The sequence below is a fragment of the Echinops telfairi genome, unplaced genomic scaffold (assembly GCF_000313985.2).
Source record: "Echinops telfairi isolate 266 unplaced genomic scaffold, ASM31398v2 ScPeMD7_7400;HRSCAF=8409, whole genome shotgun sequence".
Classification (NCBI taxonomy): Eukaryota; Metazoa; Chordata; class Mammalia; order Afrosoricida; family Tenrecidae; genus Echinops; species Echinops telfairi.
Genome location: NW_022111300.1, coordinates 35,671,448 through 35,686,757, shown reverse-complemented (window position 1 = coordinate 35,686,757; position 15,310 = coordinate 35,671,448). Strand labels below are relative to the sequence as shown.

The 15,310-nt window shown below is 56.0% G+C and overlaps 1 protein-coding gene across 1 annotated transcript in view; it reads right to left on the bottom strand.

The window, feature by feature from the left end:
- The window catches only part of CTIF (cap binding complex dependent translation initiation factor), a 214,409-nt gene that overhangs the window by 22,044 nt on the left and 177,055 nt on the right, over nt 1-15,310 (bottom strand). The gene's annotated exons all lie outside the window — the stretch shown is intronic.

The window sequence follows — 15,310 nt, the reverse complement described above, 5'->3', positions numbered from 1 at the left end:
GCCTCCACCTCCCAGACCCCATGCGGCCCTCCTGCCTACAGCGTTTCCCAAGCAAGTCTCAACTCTGGCCCTGGGATTCCAGGTATTTTCCCAGCCAGCCCCACCTCATCTAATTGCTTTCCAGTCAGCTAATCCTTGGCCCACACCCTCCACTCCAGCCCCAGGAGCCACCTTAGTGTGGCCGGCAGTAGCTCCTTCGACTTCCCAGGGCGCACGCCCAAGCCTGGGGCGGCCTCCTGACTCCCCTGGCCCAAACCACATCCTCCTGCCCTTCCCCACACCCTCAGAACGTATCCCAAATTCTCCCGACTTCACGATCCAAACCAAACAGAACGCGGTCCAGTCCGCACCCAGGGCCCCGGATGCATTTGCCCTGCTCCCGGCCCTCTGCCCCGCTACCCCCACCCTGGCTATCAGGGAAGAATAATTAGTGAAAAATGGAGTTGAACTGACTATTCAATTCCCAGAGCTAATTGTTTTAAGCAGGGCTTCTGCCTTAATTAAAGAATAATTAGTTACTGGATGCGTGTGTGCCTTTCCACAAGTGTGTTTGCCTTTCCCAGGTCTGGCTTTTAACCCTGAGAACCCAGATTCAGCAAAGACTTTTCTGTTCGACCGCGCTGAGCAAGAGAGGAGGGCTTAATGACAGAAGCGGGCGTCCTGGGGACTGGAGGAATGAGCTAACCGTGCCTCCCTCCCGTGGGCCGTGGGTTCTGCTGGGCCACGGCGAGCAGGCGCGCTGGCAGCCCCGACTGTGAACTCTGGGTTCGCCTTTGCTTTTCAGACTGTGCCTCCACCCTGCCCGGCCCTTGTTTTCCCCTTGCCTCACGCCCCCATCTGTCTCCATTCTGGCCTCCAGACCCAGCACGTGGGCTGTGAGCTTTAGCTTGCCGGCTTCCCTCGTCTTGTTCACATGGCTGCTGGGTCTGCAGAGACAAGTGTGGGTGATACTTGGAAGTCCCAGAACCTTCCCCAAAGCCCGATCATTCCCGGTGCCTTCGCCAGGGATGGGTCCCCGCATCCCAAGCAAACACCCAAACTCACTGCCTTCACGTCCTGGATTCGGACTCAGCTTCCCTCCAGGGCAGAGTAGAACTGCCCCTTGGATTTCTGAGACTAACTCTTCACAAGTGTAGAAAGCCTCCTCTTTCTCGGGGGTCTGCAGTTCGAAACCACCAGCCCACCCGAGGGAGAAAGATGGGGCTTTCTACTCCCATGAACAGGAAATGTGCAGAGGCAGGCCACCCTGTCCTGTATGGTCACTGTGAGTCAGTAGCCAATCGATGGCACTGAGTTCTCATTATTTTTGTTTTGTTTTTCTCTGGAGGAGCGGCTCGTGGGTTCAAACCGCTGACCATGAGGTAAGCAGCCCGGCATGTAACCACCACTGGGTCTCAGGCTTCCGGTCCTCCACGTGGAGAGAGAATTCCACCACGGAACCTCGTTGTGCTATTTGACTGATCAGTTGTCTGAGGTTACTGAGCCCATCGCCACCTTCTCTTTTAACCTCCACAGGACAGGGCTTCTTTTCTTTCAAATCTATGTCCCTGTCACTTTCCCAGGTGTGTCCCACCCGCTCACGCAGACGGGAACTCACAAAGAAGCATCCCGTTCTGGCTACCCCGGTGCTCCAAGGTCACGGGGCAGATGGCATCCTAACTCCATACCCATTTTTTTGAATTTATTGCCATCACATGTAGATTCCATCTCCTAGCAATTCTTGTCAGATGTGTGTGTCAGCGAGGTGCAATGTGATCCCCTAGGGGTACAGTAGGAGCGCTGGTGGCAGGGTGGTTATGGTTGGGCTGTGATCCGAAAGGTCAGAAGTTCGAAACCACCAGCTTTCTACTGAAGAGTGACAGTCTCAGAAACTCACAGGGGCAATTCAACCCTGTCCGAGAGGGTCGCTATGAGTTGGCTCCGATTCAACACTGGTGGTAAGTTTTGAGTGAACTGTGCATTCAGCAGTTCTGGGGGAAAATCCTCATGGCACCCTCCCCCTCTTCCGCCTCTTCCGTCCCAGCTCCCATCAGCAGGCCGGGCAGGGTGGGGTGGGCACTCCTTAAATTCACATTAATTGCTGAGTTAGAATATTTTTCAGAATTACAAGGCATGGTCCCAGGAGACGAGGAAGGCGGACAGCTTGCAGGGGGGGTAGGCGGGAGGCTGAAGCCAGTCTGCAGGCTGGGAGCCCCGCAGGGCAGGGCGCACACAAAGCGGGGAGAGACTGATCATGGCCAGGAGTTCCCTCAGAGCAGAAAACATGGCAGCTCCACCTCCCCACGCCCTACCCGTGGCCTTAGACTAAGGTGACCAGACGTCCCGCTTTTTAACAATTTTCCCTGCATCCCGCGGCATTTTAAAAAATTCCCGATTTTTTGAAAGAATGCACGACAAGCTAGGGTATATGGTTTTCGGCTGCCATGTGGCTATTTTGCCAGGATAGGAGTTTTATCAATGGTGTCCCGCTTTACCAATGTTAAAATTTGGTCACCTTACCTTAGATGTCCTGCTAGAAAATAGTTATGGTCACCCAGGTAGCTCTCACGGGGTGGGGTGGGGGAAGGGGAAAGAGCTCATTAACCATCGTCCCCTCAGTCCTTAGGAAATTTGGGGGTGCAGGGGACTCACCGGGAGGGCAGCTGGAAGGACTGGGGTTTACTGGGAGTCAGCAATTTGGTCTAAGCTTCTAAAAGTCCTGAATCAAAACCACCACAAACATACAACAGCAGGAGCCCAGACTCATGCCACCCAGTTGATTCCGACTTGCAGCCGCTCTGCAGGGCAGAGTAGAACTGCCTCCCTGGTCTCCGAGCTGTCAATCCTGGTGGACGGCCACGGGGGCCCCTAAAGTGCCCGCTACTCATGCTTCCCCAGAGAAAGCGTGTGCTGTGTTGTTGTCAGGTGCTGCGGGGCCGTCTGAGGCTCAGGGGACCCTGTGTGGCAGTGGAGCGGTCCTTCAGGGTTCCCCAATCTGCACAGAGCAGACTGCTGCCATCTTCCTCCTGAGGAGCTGTGTGTGGGTTCGAACAGTTCACCTTTGGGTTGGCAGCCGAGCGCTCTCATCGTCCTGCTACCAGGGCATCTAAATCCTCCCTCTCTCTATTATTTTTAAAAGGTCCATTGTAACTTTATTCAGGATAGACCCAGACTGGGAAAAAAACCCTTGTTCATCGACGAGCATATATTTACCATAAACCCAAACATGCTGGCTCCTAGCGACTGTGTAGGACGGGGTAGAAGTGGCCCTGTGAGTTTCTGAGACTGGAACTCTTTATGGGAGTAGAGAACCTTGTCTTTCTCCAGTGGAGTGGCTGGTGGTTTGAACTGGTGGTGGTTAGCATTAGGTGACCAGATTTTAACATTGGTAAAGCGGGACACCATTGATAAAACTATCCTGGCGAAATAGCCACATGGCAGCCGAAAACCGTATACCCTAGCTTGTTGTGCATTCTTTCCAAAAATCAGGACTTTTAAAAAACGCCACAGGACACAGGAAAAATTGTTAAAGATCGGGACTGTCCCGCCAAAAGCGGGCCGTCTGGTCACCTTAGCGTTAGCAGACCAAGACGTAACCAGGGCACCCATTTACCGCAGCAGAGATTAAAAATAAAGCCCCACTGTCTTCAAGTAGATTCCAACCCACAGGACAGAGTGCAACTGCTCCACAGCCCCCACTCCCCCCAGTGTGCATTAACTGGGGAGGGGCGTCGAACCAGCGAGCTTTCAGTTAGCAAGCCCACGCTTCACCGGCAGGACTCCTACAGGGGATACTTCTCAGACACAAAAAGCAGCAACGTGGATCGAAACATCACATCTGCCAAGGGGAAACAGTGAAGATAAATACATGCCATCTAATTCCACATGGGACCCACTTCTGAAAAGATAGACGGATCTAAACAGAACCCACCAACCAAATCCACGGTCACGGTGAGTCGGGCCACCCCTCAGAGCAATCACGCCAAGCCTGTGACCACCTTCTGGAAAGAGATGGGCACGGATGCTCTCCAGAGATCTCTCAAGATGGACCTGGGGATCTCTCGAGTCTTAAAGGCGGTTTAAAAACGGTTCTGGCTTAGAGACTGGCTTCCCTCTGGAAACCAGTGTCTGGTGGAAGCTGGTATTTTTATAACTCCAGGCTCTGGAGCTGATCCTATGTTAACCTTGTTGCTAAGGGGCAGGCTGGCCTCAAATTTCACGTTGCAGTTTGCAGAGCCTGGCTAAGGAAGTGGACTGGTTAAGGGGTGGGGGCTGGGGTGTGTGTGTTGCAGTGTGGTGCCTGGTAGTAGTGGGGGGTGGGAGACTTGAGTTTTCTCTCCGGAGTCAAGGATCCTGGGCATTCTCAGGTCCCCCTCCACCCTCTGTGTGTGTGTGTGCAGTACGCCTAGCAGATCAACAGCCTCACACCACCCAGTGCCTTCTTTGCTTCTGCCAAAGGAAGGGGACATGGAAAGCTCTGGAAGGGATGGAGCTATTGGGGGGCTATTTTGGTGGCGGTGCCAGGAGCTGTGGCTTACACTGGGGTATTTATTCAAAGCAGCAGCTGCTGGATCTGGGGCGGAGGTGGGGGACTCTCCCACTACCCCAGCGCCCAGGGGCTGTGTACCTGCCCCCAACGGGCTACATTCTCAGAGGAGCATTCCAAGCGGGGTCTGTGCCTAAGACCAGGGCGGAATCAGCTGCATGTAGAGAAAGGGTCCCCTGGTTCTCGGGCTTTATCCCAGCCCTCCGCATCGCATCTGCACACTTTCCTTCATCCGCTGGAGAGGAAGTGTCCGAAAGAGGAGAAGGCGCCCAGGCTCGGTCTCTGCTAGGGTGCTCTTCCTGGCCTCGGACCCCCTGGTCGCTCTTTTCCCAGCCCACCCCGTCTGGACCACAGCGCTGGTCACTGTGCCCTGCTGCACCCACGGTCCCCCTGGCCAGGGAGTGTCCCTGACAGATTTGTCCATTTCTAGCAGGAAGTGTGTCTGGGAGAGTTTCCAGTTCCGTGAGGCAGTGCTAAAGGGCTGTGCCAGATGAAGGTTGGGGGCTGGGAGTGTATGTGTGGGGTAGACTGGGGAGGGAGGGAGTGTTGAACCCTTCAGCTGCCTGTCCTGCAGAAGAAAGGCTTGGCTGTTTGCTCCTATAAAAACCACAGTCAAGAATGTGCTATGGACCTTATCTGCTCTGTAAAGCTGGGGGGTGGGGTGGGGTGGGGTGCGTTGGGGTGGACAATGGGGGCAGCAGGTTTTTGCTTCTGGAAGGACAAGCACAGTGTCTATGGACCAAACAAATGGACTCTAAGCCACCCAGGGTGTTGACCTCTAGCTTTAAAAAGCTGGAGGTTCTTGGGGTCACCCTGTGGCCCCCAGAATGCCTGTAGCTCACCCACCATGCTGCCACAGATGGTCCATGCAATTGCCCAGCTCCCAGGCCATGCACTCCCAGCTCCCATGCACTGCCCAGCTCTCAGTTCCCCGCACCCCCAAGGGCTGACCTTGAGTCCACTTCCCATCAAACCCCAGCTCAGGGTCCCACCCTGCCATGGAGGCTCTCCTCCCTGGCCCCCAGATGCTAAGACCCCTCTTTGGTCAGATGTGCTCAGCACACACGCCTTCTAAGCTTTGCTTCTGTGGATGCGGTCACCAAGCGGGCTGCAGATGCCTGGGGTGAGGACCACCCTTGACACTGCCTCTTTCTAGCCTCTTGTACTCTTGTCCACTCACAAGGAAAGGTGCGAAGCCCACAGTGCTCAGTCCTGTGCAGATGCTGCGGGGCAGCCTCCTCCCGCACTTGTGCCAGATGGCCATGGCTTGAGAGCCACCTGGCAAAGGACAGGCCCAGAGAAAGGTGTCCTGTATGGACACAGCCCATAGGCTGTTGCAGGAGGGCTGGGTTGGGGGTTGGGGGGCAGGGAGACAAGGGTTCCAGGAGGCAGTGTGCCCTGAACCTGTCCCTGAGAAGGGACAAGTACCCAGCCTTGGGGAGAAGGGTGAGCATGGTTCACCCAGAAAGCCCTCTCTGGCTCTTAGGGGACTGTGGTTGTTACATAATTTCACATCAACTAGAAGAGACATAAAAGTGTAGGGGTGGTATTCAACCTGCCACTCAGATCACAGCCTGATGGTGCCTCTGTATAGGCGTGTCTTTATCCTAAGGAGGGCCCTGGGAAACTCCCCCTCTCCCTCTGCCTTCACCTTCCTGCTGGCTGGCCCTGGTGGCTGACGGAGCCCTGGAGGTGCGTCCACCGCCACTGGATCCACACGACTTTGCTCTTCCTGCATTCTGCAGCATGGCATGTGGCTGCTTGAGTCAGAAGAGGGATTATGGACTAGTGTTGGACTTATGGACTTGAGTTGGACGGGGCTGGGATGTTTTCTTGATATTTAGTTACTTCTGGATAGAAAACTCTTTCTTACACATACATGAGTGTCACTGGATTCCTTTCTCTAGTCCCCCTGACCTAACACAGGGACTTTCTATGGAGATACAATGGGGGGGGCGGGGGGGGGCGCTGCCTGAAGCATAGGGGACTGAGAGCAGTCCCCCAGGACTGTTCGGGGTGGGGGTGGGCTTGGATGCCCACGTACAGAGGCTGCGTCTTGTTTCTCGGGACTGTCACTAATGGGCAATGCCTGGGACCTGGTGGGCATGCAAACACAGCGACCCTGTGGCAGCTTATGGAGGGCCTGCCATATGCCACTCGCTCTCGGTAGGGCGACATCTCACTTATTCTAAGCCTTAAAACAAACCTTTAGAATAAGATTTTAATCTGTTCCCCGGGCTGCCATCGAGTGGATGCTAAATCCTTACCACCTCACGTGCATCCCGGCAGAACTGGGGGGTGACATTGCCTGCTTTTCCGGCCTTTCTGCTGTGGCTCCTCAGAGTGGACTCAAACCACTGACTTCAGCCATCGGCCTCACCCAGGGACCCTCCCTGAATGCTTGCTGTCGGGTGCCAGGGCCAATCTTGACTCTCAGAGACCCCAAGGGACAGAGTAGGGCTACCCCGTAGGGTCTCCCGGGACTGCAACCGTTATAGGATCGGAGAGCCAGGTTTTTCTCCCGGAGAGCTACTGGGTGGGTTTGCTCTATCGATCTTTTCAGTTAGCCGAGCGCTTAACCGTTGCCAAGGAAAGGCAGGTTCTGAGAGGTTCAGGAATTAGACTGAAGGTCTACAGCTTGGCAGTGGACGAGCTGGGATTCAAGCTTAGCTGTCGGCGTCTCTCAAAGCTGTGGAGCCCTGCCCACAAAGAGTCCTGTTGGCATGGTGGGCGAAGGGTCAGGCTGCAAGCTTTGAGCTTGGGGTTCAAATCCCACAGCTGCCTCACAGGCAGAAGATGAGGCTGTCGGCACCAGTACAGATCGACAGTCTGCAAACCCTATGGAGCAGTTCAACTCTGTCCCGAAGGGGAATCTAGCGGACAGCAGAGCGTGCTTTGACCCTTCCCACAATGCTGTTGGGCTTGTTAAGGGATGCTCATTCCATGCACCTATGTTGCGACCTCTGGTGGTCCTTAACCTGGACTGCACAGCAGATCACAGGGAATTTAGGGACCCCCTCCTACCCCTTTTCAAGATCCACTCTCAGAAAGTTTGATCTCGGTGGTTTGAAAGACAGTCTCTGGGCATGTTTCATTTAGTAAACGCTCCCTGAGGTGTGGAGCCCAGAGCCAGGGTCTGCAGAGAGCAAACCTTCTCGCAGGTCTGACCACCCAGTCTCCATGCTATCAGGAGCCACTGCTGCCTAGTCACAGCCCGCTTGGCCTCTTCCGGCCACTGTCGGCCCTGTGGTGGTCGGAGCGCAGCCCCGGTGGCAGCACTCTGGAAAAGCCCCTTAGAGTAATGTTCGGCTAGGCGCTCAGGCCTGAGTACTAGCAGGGGAGCTGTGGCCACCCCCAGCGCAGCTCAGCCCTTCTGGAGGTCAAACCCCCTGCCCCCCCTGCCCGCCCCCCACAGCCCAGACAATGCGAGCAATTGAATGCATGCTCATGTAACAATGTACAAATGTGAATGCATGCTCATGTAACAATGTACAAATGTGGCTCTCTCATTGTTGTACAGAGCAGTTCCATTTCCTGAGCCGCCTGACCTCTGAGTTCTCCTCCCTGGCCCGTGTCTGCGGGCCTCCATCAGGAGCCCAGCCGCTCCCCCCTGTGAGGGTGCCCACGGAGATGCCTCTCAGCAGCACCTACCTCCCCCCCACCCCCCGGCTGCAAAGTGTGGGGAGGGGAGGTGGGTCTTTTTGGGGTCTGGAGGGGAAGAGAGCTGGGGAGCTGGCCTGGGGGTAGGGGGGGGCGGGCTGCAAGCAGGCCTCTTCCCCTCCTCTGTTGCCCCCCAGGCTGGCCGTGGGGCTCAGAGGGGCTGCTGCTGTTGAGGGGGACTCCTGCTCCTGCCACAAGAGTTCATGTGCCACATGGTCACCAAGGCTGCCCCCGTCGTGCCCTGGGTAGGTGTCAGCTGCCAACCCTGTGGTCCTGTGCGTTTGTGACAGCCACTGAGGAGGGCGAGACTGGGGGGAGATGGGGGTGGGGCTTTGCATGAGGAGGTGGGAGTGGGGAGCAAGGAGAACAAGAGGTAGTGGAGAGGCCCTGATGCCAAAGGGAAGAGGCGCAAAGGGGTGAAAAGCCACCCCGACAGAGAAATTTCTAGTAAAGCTCTTGCAGTAAGGGGCCCAGAGAGAGTCAGCAACCACAATCCAAAGAAGCCTGGGGGAAATGTCACAGGGCTAGAGAGGTGACAGGGGCAGGGCGGGCAGAGGGGTTGCAGGGAGAGGACAGGGGCATGGGGCGGGCAGAGGGGCTGCAGGGAGAGGACAGCGGCAGGGTGGGCAGAGGGGCTGGGGGTGAGGACAGGTGCCTGGAGGTGTGGACATGGGCCGGGAGAGGGTAGAGGGGACGGAAGGAGAGGACAGGGCCGTGGGACGGGCAGAGGGGCTGGGAGTGAGGACAGGGACGTGAGAGGACAGGGGCATGGGGCGGGCAGAAGGGATGGAGGGAGAGGGCAGGGGCCCGGTAGGACATTGGGGAGTAGCCAGGAGAGGGAGATAGGGTGCTTTGAGCTCAGGCACCAACAGGCCTGTGGGTGGACCCTTCATCTCGGCCTGGCTGAGGACCTGGGCTGGGGTCAAGCGCTCCTTTTCTCGTCTGCCTCACTGCCACAAAGTCGACTCTGACTTCTGGCGGCCCCACGCGTGGCAGGCCACAGCTGCTCTGTGGGGCTTTGTTTGGGGAAGCAGGGTGCAGGCTTTCTACCGTGGCTTGGTGGGTGGGTTTGCACCACCAGTCACTCTGTGGTCAGCGGAGCGCAGTCCGGGGGCTCCTTTGAAGGAGACTGAAAAAGATGTGAGCTGCAAACGGGGGGCCCGAGATGCGGCAGCTTCCAGGGATCAAGACGCCTCAACCTTTTTGACAAGCACTGGGGTCGGGACCACTTAGCCTGCGCCAACCAGAAGTACCAATGGAAAGCACCCACATCCACCAGAGAGCCGGGTCTCTGAGCAGCACAGGCTGCTCATGATGGAAGCCACGCTGGCCCCTCAAGGCCGTACAGGGCCCCCACCATGGAGCTGGTGCTGCCGGCTGTCCCCTGGGCGAGCACTCTGTGCACTGCCGCACAGCGGGCAAGATAACCTTTGGAGGGGACCCCTGGGTGGCAGTGCAAATGGCCACGTGTTCATTTGGAAAGAAAGGTTTGAGGTTCGAGTCCACACCGAGGTGCCTTGGGAGAAAGGTCTGACGGCCTGTGGAGGACCACCCCTGAGAACCCGAGGGGCACAGTTCTACGCTGACGGCCCGGGGACACGGTGGCATGGGATGAAGAAGCCATGAGGGAGAGTGTTGCTGAGTAAAGAGAGGCAGGACCCGGTAGCGCGCTTCGGACAGCGCTTTCTCTGCGAATGAGGAGCCATGGTGTTTCCAGGATGGGTGACAAGGCAGGGGCGGGGGTGGAGTGACCAGGCAGGCTGGCCGTTGGGCTGGGCCCCGTGGGGACTGTGAGTGGGGTTAGGGTGGGGGGAGTAGGGCGTGGCGCCAGGGCCAGGATGAGATGACTCCCTAATCCTGTGATGTTTCAAGCCTGAGCCACCTTGAGAATGGTTCATTCTGGTGGGTCTGACTCCAGAGGGAATGCTGGGGTCCCAGTGTAGGCAGGACGGGCCCAGAGAGTGCGGGGTTGACGGACTGAGCATGTGCCCCAGCCCTGCTGCCAGGGGGGAAAGCTCCACCACAGGCTTGTCATGGGGAGCCTCTTCCCATGACAATGGCCGGTGTGCACGCGGCGTGCAGGACCCGACAATCAGGCGGGGAGGGCCTGGGTGAGGACCTTGTCTGAGGCTCCCAGGCTGGGCAGGAGCTGGGCATCTGGGGTCAGCCATGGGTGTGGTTCCAGGAGGCCTGGTGGTGGAGTGGTTGTGCACTGAGGTTAGCAGTTTGAAACCACCAAGGGAGAAAGACAGGTTTTCCTGCTCCCGTAAAGAGGTACCGTCTCAGAAACCCACAGGGGCAGTCCAATCCCACCCTGTCCGTCAGGGCCGCTGTGAGGCAGAACCGAGTTGATGGCAGGGAGTTTCTGTTTGCTTTCGTCTGCGCGGCCCTGGGGAAAAGGTCTGTATTTCCCCAGCATAGAAACTGCCAAGCGCTGGCTCCACCTGCTCTGGGGTTAATCAGCCCGAGTTGAGTAAGTAAGTCCGGGCGAGTGCGATTCGGCTGGGGGGGTATTCAGGGTCTCTGGGGAGCAGGGAGAGCAAAATGCCCTTCAAAGGGATCGATAAGATTCCCCGCACACCCCCCTTCCTACCTCCATCTGGCCTGAGGGCTGCGTGTTAGGAAGTCGCCTTTTCTCCTGAAAGAGTCGGGGACTGGGACTTCAGGGTCTCGGGAGGGACCCGTCACTTATCCCAGGCAGGACACTGCACAGCACAGCGCCCTGGGCACACAGTCCCTTCCTCAGACCTCGACAGCCCCCTCACCTCGGGCAGAGTAAGCCACGTTTGCAGACCACCAGGGCAGACAGGACATGAGAGCCCAGTGTAGTGAAACTCTACCTCACCATTACACAGCTGAAAACCAGCGGAGCCTGGATTTGAACCCAGGCAGCAGCCTGGGATGATACGCTTTAGCCAGGTCACCAAGCATACGGTCTCAAGCACACGGCTGGGGGACACGGGCCTCCGGCTCCTTTTAGACGATGGTGTGGTGATTACATAATTTCATGTCAACTTGATAGAGTGAAGGGGTGGAGTCTAGCCTGTCAATCAGGTCACAGGCTGATGATGCCTCCTGGTGGGTGTGGCCTTCTCATGAGGATTCTGAGAACTTCCTCTCTTCCTTCCTGGAGATGGGCCACACTCTCCCTCGGCCTTGTCTTCCTGCTGACAAGTGGCTGATGGCAGCCAGAGCCCCGAGATGCATCCACCACAAGACTTGTCACCCACCCACTGGAGATCCCTTTGCAGAGGGGTCTCGGGGAGGAGACGAGCCAGTCAGGGTGCGATGTAACAACGATGAGAAATACAACTTTCCTGTAGTTCCTAAATGTTTCCTCCCCGCTCCCACTACCATGACTCGAATTCAACCTTGCAAGTCTGGCTAGACCAGAGGATGTACACTGGTACAGATAGGAACTGAAAATCCAGGGAATCCAGGGCGGATGAGCCCTCCAGGACCAGTGGTGTGAGTGGCGAAACAGGGAGGGTAAAGGGAGAATGGGTAGGAAAGAGGGAACCGATTACAAGGAACTATATGTGACCTCCTCCCTGGGGGACAGACAACCGAAAAGTGGGTGAAGGGAGACGTCGGACAGGGCAAGATATGACAAAATACCAATTTATAAACTATCAAGGGCTCATGAGGGAGGGGAAAAATGAGGACCTAATGTCGGGGGTTTAAGTGGAGAGAAAATGTTTTGAGAATGATGTACAAATGCGCTTTACACAATTGATGTGTGTATGGATTGTGATAACAGTTGTATGAGCCCCCAATAAAATGTTTAAAAAAAAAAAAGACTTGTCACCCACCACCTGTGCTCTTCCTGCATTTGGTATCATTGCATGTGTAGAGGAATTTATGGACTCATATCGGACATATGGGCTAATATTGGACTTATGGACTCGATCAGGACTAGGCTGGGATGTTTTCTCAATACACAATTGCTCTTTCTATAAAGTGCTCTCTTACACACATATGGAGTGTCAATGGATTTGTTTCTCTAGTCAACCCGGCCTAACACAGATGGTAAAAGCCACTGGGGACACTTCCACTCTGCCAGATGACCCTTAGATTGGTGTGGGCCTGTGTCTGAGGAACTGAACATGGCAGACCGGTGTGCTCTAGGGGGCTCTTGGCACTGCCCACCCTGATCTCACACCAGGAAGCTCGCACCACCTCAGGTGGTGTGAAAAGTGTCCCAGTAGCCAGACCAGTGCTCAGTTGTGGCCCCACTTCCTGCTTGGGGTAGGGGTGTGGGGGGAGCAGGTGCCGGCGACACCAGGAGGTGTCCTGATCATGCCCAGCAAACACGTGTCAGGGCAGTTGAGGGCACTGCCTTGGCATGAGGCTGCTTCCTGGGTGAAGCACGCTGCAGGCAAGGGTGGGAGGACCCCAGAGGCCACAGGCACCAGACCCCTACCTCCTAGCGGGCCGCCTTCGGACAAGCCCAAACGGATGCAGATAGAAAGGCTGCAGACCGCTTGCGGCCTCGTTCTGGCCCGGAATCACCTTGAGGGTGACGTGTGGTAGGGAGAGGAATTCTGGTGTCAGCATTCTAGGTGCTCGATAAGAACGCTGGCTTGGCTCTGCGAGTGGCAGCCACTCCTAGGCTTACAAGTCACCCAGGATAGGGCTGGTGTGCAGGGGGGACCATGCAGCCTGCAAGGCACAGGCAATGCCTTCCAAATGGAGGCTACACAAACCCTTGAAAGGCCCCCTTCCTTCTCTTAAATCACTCTACGGGCACTCTTTCTTGAACAAACACCAGCATGTCCTTGATCGCACACCTTCTACCCGCCCCCTGTTCCCAGCCAGCTCCCCTTCTCCGACTGCCCTCAGGTCTGGACTCCGACTCCTCTGCAGTCGCGCTCCCCCCCAGTGGCCCCCTTGGTGTGCAAGCTGGGCCATAGCGCTGCCCCCAGTCCTAGCTAGCTCTCCGCCCGCCAAGTCCCCGGTGGCTGGCTCAAGCTGAGGGGGTCCCCGAGACCATTCCCAAGGGCTCTTTGGCATTTTCTCAGACCCCATGCCCTCTGGCTTGCCTCCTGGCTCCTGGGCACGGTCCGTATCTCGATCTAGACCCTCTTCCAGGTGCCTATCGCCAGCCTATAGCACCATGCCCACATCAGCCTTCAGATGTCTTCCGTGCCCACCCCTCTTAGGGCCTTTGAAGAACCCGAACGCACAGCAATAGATTCCAGCTCGAGGTGACCCTATAGGGCAGAGCCGAACTGCCCCTGTGGGTTTCTGAGACTGTCAATCTTTATGGGAGCAGAGAGCCTCCTCTTTTTCCCTTGGAGTGGCTGATGGGCTTGAACTGCTGACCTTGCAGTTAGCCGCACAGTGCGGAGCCCATTCCTCATCAAGGGTCCTTCTCTATATGCTTAGATCAGTGGTTCTCAACCTTCCTAATGCCTGGATCCTTTAATACAGTTCCTCATGTTGTGGTGACCCCAAACCATAAAATTATTTTCCTTGCTACTTCATCACTGTCGTTTTGCTACTGTTATGAATCGTCATGCAAATATCTGATATGCAGGATGTATTTTCATTGTTACAAATTGACCATAATTAAAGCATAGTGATTAATCACAAAAAATATGTAATTATAATTCATGAAGTGTCATTTTACCTTCAGTACTACTGCTTTCAGCACAGTAGCTGCTTTTAGCAGAGTAGCTGCTCTCTACACAGCAGCTGCTCTCTACACAGCAGCTGCTCTCTACACATGTGTGACTGGTCCGCATAAGTACATTATGGCACCAACCCTGTCACATACACCTGTTTTTGTATGGGGTGTATGTGAGGGGTTGGTGCTATGATGTCATCACGCCAGGTACTCGTATGTGGGCATATCTGCAAGTGGGCGGACCCGCCTGGAGATGGATAGAAGAGTGGTGTCTTGGTTCCTAAGACCATCAGAAATGTGTTTTCCAATGGTCTTAGGCGACCCCTGTGAAAAGGTCATTCGATCCCCAAAGGGCTTGTGACCCACAGGTTGAGAACCGCTGCCTTAGACAATTAAAAAACAAAACCCCCAAACTCACTGCTATCCAGTCAGTTCTGACTGAGTGACCCGTCAGCACAGACTAGAACTGCCCTTCGTCGGTTTCCAAGATGGGAGCTGTTGACAGGAGTAGAAAGCCTCATCTTTCTCCTCCCTCGGAGCGGCTGGTGGTTCCGAACTGGTGACCTTGTGCTTTGCATGGCAACACGTAACCCACTACACCACCAAGGTTCAGAGCACTAGAAAACAACCCAGACCCAGACACCTGCTGCTGTTGAGTCGAAGCTGGTACGTGGTACGCCCAGGAGGGTCAGGGCTGTGCTTTGTCAGGGTTTCAATGACTGATCGTTTGGAAGTACACTGCCAGGCCTTTCTTCCCATGCCTGCCTGGGAGGACTTGAACCTCCACTTGTTCCACTTAGCGGCTGAGTGCACTAGCTGCACCCCTCAGATCTCTGGACCCTTTCCACCTAGGTACCCAGGGGAGGTCTCCCAGCATGCCCAGCAGGCAATGAATGCCTCATATCACCGGTTCCTGATTTTCACCTCCTTCTGCCCCTTTCTCACTCAGCTGCCCCCACCCCAGAGGATAGCACCACCAGGCTGGCCAGGCCATTTCGTCCCTCCCCTCCCCTCAGCAAGTCTCAAAGACAGTGCTTCTGGAGTCCCAGCCATCCTGCCCTCAGTTCTATTCCGAACCACCAGCCTCGCATCCACAACACCAAAGGCCGTGGGGCCTCCAGCTCCTCTCTGGCCCCTTCCACCCCTGCCCCAGAGAACTGGCCCAGGGACCTCATGAAGTACAGGGCAAGTACCCACACCCGCCTCCCAGCCCCGCGCACTCCCACCAGGTACTTAATCTCCACCAAATCTCCTGGTGCTTCCTATTGATTTCCGTTTTTCGCATGAAATGCAGAAGCAAACATGTTTTTGAAAAGAAATGATCTGCTGGTAAGCCGATCCAACCCAAAGGTTCATTCATTCAAATTATGCGGAGGGGCGTCCTTTACGCGGGACATGTTTAGTGGCACCGCTCTCTGGGGACTAGTGGCCTGTGCGCGGACGTAAAGCGATACCTGGGTTTGGGAAGCCCAGGGGATTAGGGCTTCCTTCGGCCA